General features: G+C 55.7%; 2 pseudogenes; one reads left to right on the top strand and one right to left on the bottom strand.

Annotated features, from left to right (window-relative positions):
* Positions 1 to 339: 339 nt before the first annotated feature.
* On the bottom strand, positions 340 to 1,486 carry LOC149354690 (uncharacterized; annotated as a pseudogene).
* A 4,741-nt stretch (positions 1,487 to 6,227) lies between these two features.
* LOC149354689 (uncharacterized) lies at positions 6,228 to 7,368 on the top strand (annotated as a pseudogene).
* The last annotated feature ends 5,063 nt before the right edge of the window (positions 7,369 to 12,431 follow it).

Below are 12,431 nucleotides of genomic sequence, written 5' to 3'. Positions count from 1 at the left end.
ACATCTGATGTTTGTGTTTAAAAAACACAGGGGAACAAAGTGGTACTGTATGCAGTGCGATCGCCTCGTGGTTCCATTCACAGCGAACAATCATCCGGCAAGCCCGGCTCTTTGGACGGATTCCGGAAGCGACTGAAAAGAACAAAAGTAAGGAGCGAACACAGGTGCACTGTATACAGATTAGAACGGTAAGAAACAAAACTAGGCGCTGAACTCGGTTAACCCATTTAACGAGGCATAGCATGAGCTTTAAAGCCGATTTCGACTAAGTGCGAGAAGTCGCTAAATAAACAAAGGTACACTGCACTGGGAGAATGATATAGCTAGGCCAAGCGCAAGTCATAACTGCTCTAAAACCCCACTGCACTCGGTTAACCCTGCAACGAGGCCTAGCGCGGGTTCTGATGTCTGGCGCCGATTTCGACAAAGAGAGGGAACACGGCCGCGAGACGGGATGCCCGCAATCTGCGAGGAAGCAATGAGGTGGCTCTGAAAAGGGCTGTTTGGATGAGCACTTCAATGTCAACGTCGACCTACAGCGGCGTGGCGGAGCGGTGGGCAGTAGGCCTAGCAGTGGTCCGTCCTACCCTTTTGCTCCACATCGACGACACAGGTGCACGACGCACAGCTCCCCTGGTCTTGCCCTTGAAGTAGAAGCGATCCCTGGTCCGTGGATTTTGACGAAGGCCGCGACGATAAACTTAGACATCTGATCGATGCCCCGATCTCTCGCTACGTAGTAGCGGTCCGCGGCGAACAACAACTTCGGCTTCCGAGAAGCATCCAGGAAACGATGCTGCAAAAAAAGCTACGTTACAAGCGCCACAATTTAGTGAGTCCTCAATGCACGAGAAAACTTGCGACAATGTAGTTCAGCCCTTACCTAGGTGCTGAGAATGTGCACGTCCGACAAGCGCGTCAGCGCGGCTGTTGGACGGCGGCCCTCAAAGCGCGCCTGATGCGGACCCTTGTAGTGCCGCGGCAAAACTTTAAATACGAGCACGACACTAGCCACGTGCTCCTGCAGCAGCAGAACGAGGTCCCGCAATGCACGAGGCAAGTGGGTAAGCGGTACAACACTTCATGAAGCGAAATATGAGATGATTATGTGTATTTTACACAAAATGCATACCTTTATGTGGCTGGTGATTTCTCGCGGGTCATCTCCTCTGTCGAGGTCGTTGCCGCCAACATACAAAAAGGAAAAAAATGGCTATGGCTTAGCTTAGGTTAAGCCTGGATATCAGCGAAAAGCTTCGGTGATGCTTGTGGTTTAGATTGTGGTTATGCCATGGTTGTGTACTTGTGGTTCCCCTGTAGATATACCACGGTTTCTTCTGGCAGTGTGTCATTGTCTCATGTGAATCTTGGCGAGGCGAGCCTCGCGTTCTTCTGGCGTTTCAGCAGCTCGCTTGGCCTTGCGTTTCTTGTATAACCGCTGCCTCTGGGCCAACTTGCAAGTCACCACTTCGGGATCTCCGTTCATGGTGAAGCATGAGCATTTCTTCTACGAGCGCTCCTACGTATATACCTCGCAGCGTTCTCAGATGCGCCGCAACGAAGGGCGAAACGAGGGCGAGAAGGTGGCGCATGCGCAGTAGCGTCATACGAGGAAGCCGAGCGCGCACCGATACACACTCGGTAAACACGCGCAGAGCGCGCAAACGACGGCCAAGGTCGACCGGCGAAGTCGCGCTCGGCGGCGGCTCCGTCGACCACGTGCGCCTCTCCAGTGACGCGCAGATGTGGCTAAAATTGATCACGGCGCACGCCAGACCCGCTGTTGACTAGCCTAGTGAAGCTTTTCGCTTCAAAAATCGACGCACCGAAAGCGCGTCTCTCCAATCATTCTAGCTAGGCTGAAAGCGTCGTGACCGCCAAAGCTGAAAGTGCACGTTCTCACTAACGGCGAAAGCCGCAAGCGAGAACTGCACAGAAATTTCAGCTGGATGTCGCCGACGAGCGCACCACACACGAGCGTCATAGATCAACACGTCTCGAAACGGGCGCGCCGAGGTTCTCGAAACGAATGCCCACTTACCACGCGCATCCCATCGACCAATCAGCATTTGCAGCCTACCTACCCTAAACGCTTCTGCCCGAGCGCGGTAAATCGAAGAGGAGGTTCGCATCAACCGGCGCCGCAACCTCATCTCTGCAGACGTCCTGTCGGAGGAGGCCCGACTGCACCTTCTCAGCCTGGAGTCTCTCCTCTCCATCTTTGTGGTGGCCTTCGAGGCACGCCCAGCTGACGGCTACATTGGCGTTATCCATGGTGTCAGCAGGGAGGTGAACGCCCCCACCATCGCCGACTCCATCGAGTCAACTGTCCAGATCAAGCGGATCAAGCGCAGCCCCCATGCAGAGGTCAATTCAATCCAATTTCAATTCAATTTTATTTCGAATCTCTTTTGCGGCAAATACAAAACACTTTTTGGACCCATAGCCAACGGCTAGTTCGGGTCCAAGTACACAAAATATGTAAAAGCAAATTCCAAAACGGCAGACTTATACAAAATAGCGTAAGCGCAGTACACGATTAAAAGCAAAGTAGTCTAAATAACACTGGTAGATAACATTCGGCGAGACAAAGACATGCAAATAGAACCTTCAGACTTCGCTTCGCTTTTTTTTATGACTGCTGCTGATGCTGCTGCGGTGAGCCAGCGGAACAGTGCGAGAGTTGGGCGTTCTATGGGTAGAACTGCTGGAAGGTGTGTGTACACCGTGGCGCTGAGGGAGTTTTCCCTGCGGAGGGGCTTTCTTTCTCCTCACGTAGAGTGAAAGGCCGTTGCGCTAGGGCGTGCGTGCGCCCAGTGCCAGCGTTAGGGTTTTGCTCGCGTTCGAACCGCGTTGGCTGAGGGGTACCTACCACCTTTAGCAGGCTGCGAGGTTGTTCGAAACTGGGCTTGGCCCGCAAGGGGCACAGCGGGGTTTACGGAGCTTCTCCCAAACGTACACCCCTAAAGGAAGTCGTGCGCTTCACAGCCCCACCTCCTGACGAGGTCCTCATCGCGGGCATGAGGTTCCGCGTCCAGCCACTGACAGCCCGCCCTCTTCAGGGCCGGCTATGCGGGGCGTACAACCACGCTGCAGCAACCTGCACCCGCCCTCCCCGCTGTGTCACGTGCAGCGGCCCCATCACCACTCAGTCTGCACGGCTGAGGCGCCCACCTGCCTCCACTGCGCGGGTGGACCCATAGACCATAGCCATAGACCCGGCTTGTCCCACCAGACGGCTGCAGAGCCGCCGAACGACAGCACTCCGACAGACAGCCAAGCCTGATGACCGACGGGCTGTCCTGCGGGAGCTACGGGGACCCCCACCACCTACCAGGCTCCCACCCAGTAGTCCCTCCCAGTCTGCTGGCACCCCCAGTACCACGTATGCAGAGGCTGTCCGGTCCCGCAGGGCCCCGTCCAGTACCCCATCACCTTCAACAGCTGAGTCTGCCGTGACAGCTGCCCTTCGCCTGGATGTCCAGGCCCTCCTGCCCCAGCTTCCAGCCAATTCAGAGGCAAGGCAGCTCTGCATGGCCGCTCTGCCGCTCTGGCTGCGCAGACCCCCCAGGCGACCATCATGGACAGGCGCACTAAGAATATCTCAAGGCCCCACGTTCTTCAGTGGAACGTGAGGTCACTTCGAGCCAGGCACGCCGAGCTGGTCTGCCTAATCACGGATGGCCGCCTGCCCTTTGATGTCCCTCCTCCACCCTCCTGGGTTCCTGGGCTATGCAGGAGCCACCCGCTGCACCACGACGGCCTGCCGCAGCTCCCCCTGCCTCGATCCCGGCCACCAGCAACAGGGCCCGAGGAGTGCCATCTACGTGCGAGCTGACCTCCCCCACGCCGTCGTAGCCCTGGATGATGCACTCTCGGGCCCCCTGAAGGCGTGCGCTGTCACGGTGAGGATGGGTGCCACGGACACCGCCGTGGCATCCACCGACATTTACCCACGAGAGCGCTGGGATCCCTCCATGATGGCGCCAGTCCTGTCACGCCTCGGACCCAGGGCCCTGGTGTGCGGTGACTTCAATGCCCACAAGGAGTGGGGATGCCGCACCACCACCCGCTCAGGAAGAGTCCTCCTGCAGACCATGCTACAGGCAGGCTTCTACCTCTTGAGGACACCTCCCCCACCTTCACTGCACCCCAGCACTCCTCAACTCCAGACCTGGCCTTCACCTCTCCAGGGATCCGGTATGCCTGCCAGAAAGCGCACGACACCTGGGGGTCGGACCACTTTCCCCTCTACCTCATTCCCACCTCCAGGCAGTCTCGACAGGACAAGACCTATGCAGTGGTCTAATCGCAGGACTTCCGCACCCTTTGCAAGGCGACCCCTGCCGGTGGGGACTTCCTGGACTACGTGGCGACCTGTGCTGGCAGGCTACGATCATCACCAGGGTCCCGGCTGGCTCTCCTGTTCTAGCTAGACCTCTGCCTGCTGAACCTCAGGGCATACCAGAGGCGTCAAGAGCGCATTGTTATGCGAACCTCCCTGCCTACCGACTGGACAGCCTACCGCCGCATCGACGCTGCCGGCCGGCGGCATGCCAGACGCCGTCGCCGCGAGAGGACAGGAGTCTGCTCGGTGATCCAGAGGTCCAGCCACTCGGGTAGGGCCTGGCACCTGCTGAAATCCCTGGTCAACCCACGCATCCCCAGGCGTCCCATCCTGGCCGTTGCCATCTCCAGGGCCATCAGTTCTGTAGCCCTGGCGGAACTGATGGCTGACCAGTTCTCCCCTCCCAGCTCTCCTGCCCCCACTTCCTCAGGAAGCCCCTCATCCCGGACCAGCCCTCCCACCCCTGCAGCCCATCGAAGATCCAGGTCCTGATCACTACCCAGTGTAACACCAGCATCACGGCCCATGAGCTCCAGGCTGTCCTGGACCGCCCAGTAAGGCGGACCGCTCCAGGAGTTGATGGCATCACGCATCAGATGCTTCGCAACCTTGACGCCCCGGAAAGGGACCGTCTACTCGCGACCCTCAAAGCCATCTGGGACTCTGCTACCCTCCCCGAGGATTGGCTGACGGCACTGGTGGTGCCCATCCTGAAGCCCAAAAAGCCCTCCCGCCTGCCGTTCTCCTACCGACCGGTCTCCCTGACCTCCTCTTCCTGCAAGTACATGAATGCAGTCGTTCTGGGCCCCCTCACATGGATCACCCGCGTGACCGGCTTCCTCCGTGAGTAACAGAAGGGCTGCAAGCGGGGCAGGTGCACGGTGGACTCTATCGCCTACCTCGTCTCCACCCAGGAGGATGCCAGGCACGACGGGGACGCCGTCATGCTGGTCCTGCCGGACGTCCAGGCGGCGTTCGACACCCTGCCACACAGTGTCATCGATGAAGCCCAGTGCCGCCTGGCCGTCACCAGTCTACTCCTCGAGTTTGTCCGGTCCTTCCTTCGGGGCCGCACCTTCCGGGTCCGAGATGGTGGCCAGCTGAGTTCTCTCCGATCCGTCCTGACGGGGGTCCCTCAGAGCTCAGTCCGGAGTCCTCTCCTCTTCAACCTGGCCATGGCCGGGCTACCAGCTGCCCTCCAGACCAGGTCCTTCCACCAGGTGTGGTGCTCCATCTAAGCAGACGACGTGGCGCTCTGGGTTAGAGGTGCACTCAAGAGGATCCGGTCGATGCGCACCACCCACTTCTCACGGTCATACCTATACCTGGCATCCATCGGCCTCACCGTGTCCCCAACCAAGACCGAGGCCCTCCTGTACCATCCCAAGGGACTCCGGGCGCGCATCAGCACCCTACAGCTTGATGGGACCAGGCTCACAACGAAGGACCAGGTGCGGTACCTCGGCCTGCAGATCGATCACCGCCTCTCGTGGATCCCGGCAACAAAGGCCCTCCTGCCTCACCTGCGGTGGGTTGGCAGGGCGGTCCAGCAGCTCCTCGCCAGGGGTCAAGGCTGCTCCCCTTCCTGGGCCCCCCGCCTGTACCATGCAGCCGCCAGTTCCCTGGTGTCATATGCCCTGCCATTGGTGACACTGCCACCAGCCCACTTGAGGTCCCTGGAGCTGATCCACCGCACTGCCCTGAGGCAGTGTGTGGGCCTTCCTCGGGGCTCCCCCATTGCTGCCACCCACTCAAGGCTGGGACCTGGCCTTTGTCCCTCCTCCTCCTCCAGACTGGACTCCGGCACATGGACCGCCTACACCACTTGCCAGATGGTGGGGCCCTCCTGTCCCGTCTCCATCAGGCCCCATTTTCCCGCATGTGACTCCTATGGAGCACTTTCGACCGGCTGTTTGACCCTCCAGCAGCCCAGGAAGCAGTCCCCCACCACCTACCAGGCCTCCGCTCTCCATCTCTGTGGACATCAGGGACTGCAGTAAGAGACGAACTCCGGCCACTGCCCTCCAACAGAGCGTCGCCACTAAGCTGCATGAGACTCTGGGGGGTCACCTCCAGATCTTTACGGACGGCTCTGTCCTCCCGTCCACTGCACAAGCCGCGGCAGTCTGGGTCACCCTGGCCCTGGGCACAGCCCTGGCGTGCCGGCTAGGGTCCCCGGCCAGCTCCACAGCGGCCTAACTGGCCGGCCTCCACCTGGCTGCAGACCTCCTGAGTCTGATGCCCGGGCAGCAGCCAGCCTTCATCCTGACGGACTCCAGGGCTGCCATCCTGCTCCTGCGGCGGGGACAGACAAGGCAGAACACTGTCGCCCGCCTCAAGGCCCGCCTGATGGTGATCGAGGACTCTGGCCGCCCTGTTTCCCTGCAGTGGGTCCCCTCCCACGTCGGCATCGCGGGAAATGAGGCGGCAGACCAGGTGGCCGGGGCTGCCCACAGCAGCGGCTATCCCATCAATCCAGCTGTGGCCCAGCTGGGCTTTGCCCGCCCCGCCCTCTGGCGGGCTATCCAAGCCCTCCACCCAGATCCCCGACTGGCCGCAGGGGAACGCTTCCTGAGGGTCCCCGATGGCCTGCCTCGAAAGGAGTGTTCCCTCCTCCAGCGGCTCCGAACGGGCTCCTTCTGGACGCAGGCCCGCCTCCATCGCCACGGCAGAGCCTCCTCCCCAGTCTGTTCCTCCTATGGATCCGACGAGTCCCTGGATCACCTACACAAAAATGCATGTTCCCTTAAGATTCCATGGCTGTGAGTTCACTAGTAAAAATTTATTTCTAAGACCCTCTTCCCCCCTAAGATGAACTTCCCGACGAGCCCCTGGATCACCTCCTCTACACCTGCCCCAACCTGGACGCAGCGTGCACCATCTTGGTCCAAGGATACCGTGGCCTGGGCCTCTCCGGCACTACAGCCCAGGACCTGCTCCACCCTGCCCGCAGCCCCATCGCTGCCTTTAGGCTGCTCCTGGAGTTCCTCCAGGTGACAAACCTGGACTCTCGGCTCTAAGCCGTACCCCCGCCCTAGCTGCCTAGCTCTCTCCCTCTCCAGGGCCCCAGCCTCCGTTCACCAGTCCCAGTGCATAGGAGCTCTCCCCTCCCCGGTGCGAGCTGCGACGTATGCCAGAGGAGCCCTATCTGAGCGCCGACCACTGTGCGCGTGCCGCTTGCAAATCCCCCCCCCCATCCCCAAATTCCCTCCCCGCTCCAAGCAGTGCCCCCCTTCAGAGGGTGGCAGAAGAGCGAATGCATTCCCGCCGTAGCTACAAGTAGTAGTGCCAGATACACGGCGAAACGGAGGACCACCTTTTCGGTACTGTTCTCAAGCGTGGTACTCGCATAAGCTGCTCAGTACGCGAGGAGGATCGGCATGCGCAAAAAATCAATCGACGTATGCGTCTACCGGTGTATATTCCGCTCAACAGCGTGCGACGCCAAACGCTGCGGGTGGGCACCTTCGCGTCTGAATGCAGCACGCGTGGCTGAATGCGGTAACCGGCGGCATGCGGGGAATGAGCGGCGCCTTGCAAAGAAAAATGAATTTTCGCTTAAGGTGGGTTCAGACAAGCGGACCGGATCGTGGATGGTCCTCGCGCGTCAGCGTTATCGTGACACGTGACCAAGCACCCGGGAGTCGGTCCGGACGTCGGGCATTCACACGAACGCAGCGGATAATCCGCGCGTACTTTCGCCCACGGCGGGCTTGCGCTGTTAACGTGGCTTCGAAAACTAGGCTGCCGAGAGTTTCAACATGAACGCCGAGCGAAAACGTCGTCTAGCCGCACTGGCTGTAGCCATTGAATCGTCTGAGGGCGAGGAGGAAGCTTTCGCGGATAAAAACGGTTATGTTGGACAAAGTCACGGTTGGAAACAAAGTGTTTGGGCATGCAGGACCTGCTGTACGAGGACCTACTTGAATGCGACCCGGAGAGTACAAACGCTTGCTGCGGCTGAGTCAAGAGCAGTTTTACCAGATACTGGCTCACAGAGCTCCTTCTTTCCAAATTCACTCAAATTAGCAGAAACAACAAAGCAAAGCGGGCATTTACGCACACGCTCAAATACACCCCACTCAACACCGTGTCATTTTTCAGACGACTAGAAGTAATCTTGGCAAGATGCCCAACTTGTCTTGAAGACGCCCTAACCGAATCTTCAAACAGTTTGTAAACATTTGGAAAATGTCTTGGCAAGACATCTAATAAATGGCTTGCAAGATCTTTCCAGATACCTTTCCGACGTTCTGTAAATGTCCTCTAGCTCAGCTAATGCTGCACCTGTTTGAGCTACAAGATGTTTCTAGAGGACGTTTCATAGCTGACTCAAAGATATATCTTTTAGACACCCAAAAAAGTTCGACAGACTTTTTCTAATCGTCAAGATAAAATGTATAAAAATAAAATGTCTAGATAACATATTGTCGGGTGCTTGCAAGCCATTTTTAGACATTTTGCAGCTATCTTTTAGCTCAGCTAGTACTCCCCCAAGATATGTCATCTCAACTGTCTAAGCCACCTGGGTCGACGCTCTCGACTCAGGTTCTGGGGGCATATTCTGCACCGCTCTCAATGCTAAAAAGTTACTAAAACGCTCACAATGCCGCCATATGCAACGCTCCCATTGGTCGGCCTTGGCCGGCGGTTTTTTGCGTCAACGGGGACGTAGTGAACACGGCTGAAGTGGTGACGTTGCGCACCTAATTATGCGGGCTGAAACTTGAGAGCGAAAAAGGCAGCTCATAAACCGCTCTCAAACTTTGTGATCGAATATGGCGGCTGTTCCGCGCGAACAACGGTGTAGGAGGGTGCATGAAGACGGTTTTGACGTGCGAGACGAGTTGTTTCGACGCTTCAAGGAGACTGCGTGCACAATGTGCACAATGGCTGTGCGACGACCTCGCCGTTGAACTCGGAGTGTGCGGGTGAGCGCGCTGTCGGTGGATCGGCAGGTACTGTGCGCGCTGCGCTTCTTCGCCACCGGTGGGTTCAAGGCACCGTAGGAAATGAAGCAAACGTCGGCGTAGCTCCGCCGACCGTGTGTTTGCGGTGGGTGGCGGAGACCATTGTCAACGTTGGGTCGCAGAAGGGGATGTGTTCGCTTTCCGGCGAGACCCGAAGAGAAGGCGGCGGCGAAGCAGGGCTTCCTTCGCTTAAAATTTCGCCGCGGCAGTATCCCCGGCTTCGTCGGGTGTGTCGATGACACACTGATCGCCATCAAGAAGCCGCGGGCCAGCGCTGCGAGCAAGTCGCAAGGGGTTCTACGCTGCTCACATGAGTGAGTAGACCTTGGCCTCTGTTTTCGACCGTATGAGTTCGCGACTACAAGTGCGCGCCTCGGCAACGAGAGTAAGTTCGTGCTGTGCGTGTTTTTTCTCAGATCTGTGGTGCGAACATGCGTATTCTGGCCGTGGACACGCGCTGACCCGGATCCTTCCACGACGCGGTCGTCTGGCGCCACTCCGAGGCGGAGGAAGGCCTGCTGGACGATGGTGAAGTTTTTTCTGGGTAAGCTGTAAAAAGGCCCTCCAGCACACTGCATTTGCCCTGATCTGCTAAAGCTACAAGAATGAGCCTGGCTAGTTACACCAGTGCAGACACTTTAGAGTATGGTAGAGTGTATTTTCAGCCAATTACAACAGAAATACAGCACTCATATAACGTTGTTGAAATACATATTTCCTGTCTAAGAAACCAAGGCAAAATGCACCTGACAGCGTTTGTGTTGTGTAGGCAATCAGAATTCACCATTTATATCAGTAGGATGGTAGAATACTGACCTTATAGCAGTGCTCACTTATATATCACCATCCTGTGCTGTCTGTATGCTCATGAATATGTTCTGCAGAGCCTGGCTGTGGGCTATTGGCATGAGTCTTCCATTGTATAGTAGAGCGTCATGTAAGGCTGTTGAGATCACCGAGAAAGAACATGCTTAACTGCGTCATTTTTTGTTATGCAGGAGACAGTGTCTACACATTGGAGCCAGCCATGGCTGCTTGCACCACTGGCGTGGCATCACAGACCCGACCAGCCTGTACAACATGCCACATTCTTTTGTGCTATATGCGGTTGAGCACTGCATCGATGGGCCGAATCGCTACTTCCTGTGCTTTCAAAGGCACCGCACCACCGCCAGTGGGAGTGGACAGTGTGCATCATCACTGCGCGTGCTGCACTTCACCTCTCTTTGGATGCATCCATGTCAGCCGAGGGCACAGGCGACACTGCCACTGACCTAGAAACAACGGGGCTACCTCTTCATGCCGGCTGCTTAGTAGAGACAGGATCCCTCCTTGCCTACCTCCAGGGGAGACCAATGCACTACTGTATTTTCGGCCTCTTAGGACGACCCGTCTCCAGAGGCAGGCATACCTTGAGATGGTGCAGGGACAATTGCGGTGGCAACTCTAGCGTCAGGCAATGACTCACCATGCTGGCGTGGAGAGTCATATCACAGCCACTGTTTCTGTTGCCACCGTCATTGCCTCGTGTCGGTGCACAACACGCATCTGCAAGTGTGTGAGCAACTGTGTGATGTGGTTGTGCCCGTGCACAGCCAGCCTCGTGGTCTGAATGGATTGCCAAACACAAGCCTTTATAACTGTGTTTAAACAAGTGCCCCACCAGCTGCCACTTTATTGGCAGTCTGTTTGCCAGTATACTTCCCAGTCCCTCAGCAGCTCGTTGCAGTCTCTCTCTGAAAGCAGAACAGGTGTTGAAACAGCTCACCCTGTGTGTTAAACGCATCAGTGTGCACTCTCTTTTGCCAATGCTTACATTGACCCACCTGCCCCTTCCCTGTTATCACTTTCCGCCTTGGTGTGGTCATTACTTGTGCGATGGAGATGCATAAAACCACGAGTGCAGTGCTGAGTTAAGGCACTAAATGTTTGTGATGGTTGTTGGAATCAGAAAGCACCACCAATGCTTTTTTTAGTGCAACATACATTCAGTAAGAGCGTTTATTGTTTTAGCCACAGCATTTCACATGACCGTTCTTATTGCAGTAGAAGCAGTGTATATACAAGCATACTTTGCCTTGATGTACAATGATCATATGGCATTTTCAAGTGCAATTAAGAAAAAAAAAATTGAGTTCAAAGTGCCTGTTTTCTTTCACACAGAGGGTGCCTGTTCACTAAGTACTGCATGGTACAGCGTACATAATGCATTTTCAGGACTTGAAAACATTTTGGCATGTATAAAATGCGTAAATACCAAAGATAAGCTTTTAGCTTGATGGTAGGTGATTAGGGGTTTTGCTCTTTACTAAAAGCTAACTGCAGCAAGGAGAATGCTGTAAAAAAATTCATAATATATACTGTAAGGCGCAGTGGCCACAGTGAATGCTGAATGACTAGAAAATCCTCACTGATAGACAAAGGTGCGTCAACATCATAGATACATCACTGCAAAGATGGTATGTGAGTAGAGGTTGTTTTACAATAACAAAACAAGCAATACTATTACTGGGAATGCAATGCTCTACAGCTCGAAGAATATACAGGCAGCTCCATTATAGGAAAGTTTCAGCACTCAATGACTGCCCCTATAACTGACACCTAGCTTGGTTTGCAATAGGACAACACTATGAAGCCTTGCCCTTGATGACTGTGACACTGCCAAACGGCCTGACAAGTTCGTTATGCTGTCGCATAATGTGTGCAACAAGTACACCTTAAACTGCTTTCAGGCTACTTTTCTTCTTGGTATTTAATATCCTTTTTCAACTTTAATGCTTCGTCTTTTGTACAAACTGGTTGTTCCTTTCTCTATTGGAGGGGCCTATATACAACGTGTCTACGAGGGACCAAGATTTAAAAAGACCAAGTGTTCTTCTGAACTGAAAGAAAGTGCATGTTAGAAGCTATGAGAAGTATGTAAAACCCTTCAGACACTGCCCTCAGCAAACCCAGCGATGCCAACACGATCACTCCACCTGCTCTGCAAAATGCAATCACATATTGCACACTACTGCAATTTCCTACCTGTGTCACCTCCGCACTACATCACTGCCCTGGATCATATGCGAACTTGAACGCCAAGCTAAGTTTTCTGTGAGCATTAAAAAACC

Source organism: Amblyomma mixtum, chromosome 3 (genome assembly GCF_055824585.1).
Source record: "Amblyomma mixtum isolate Tamu chromosome 3, ASM5582458v1, whole genome shotgun sequence".
In the NCBI taxonomy this organism is placed as follows: domain Eukaryota; kingdom Metazoa; phylum Arthropoda; class Arachnida; order Ixodida; family Ixodidae; genus Amblyomma; species Amblyomma mixtum.
This window is presented reverse-complemented; position numbering and strand designations above follow the sequence as displayed.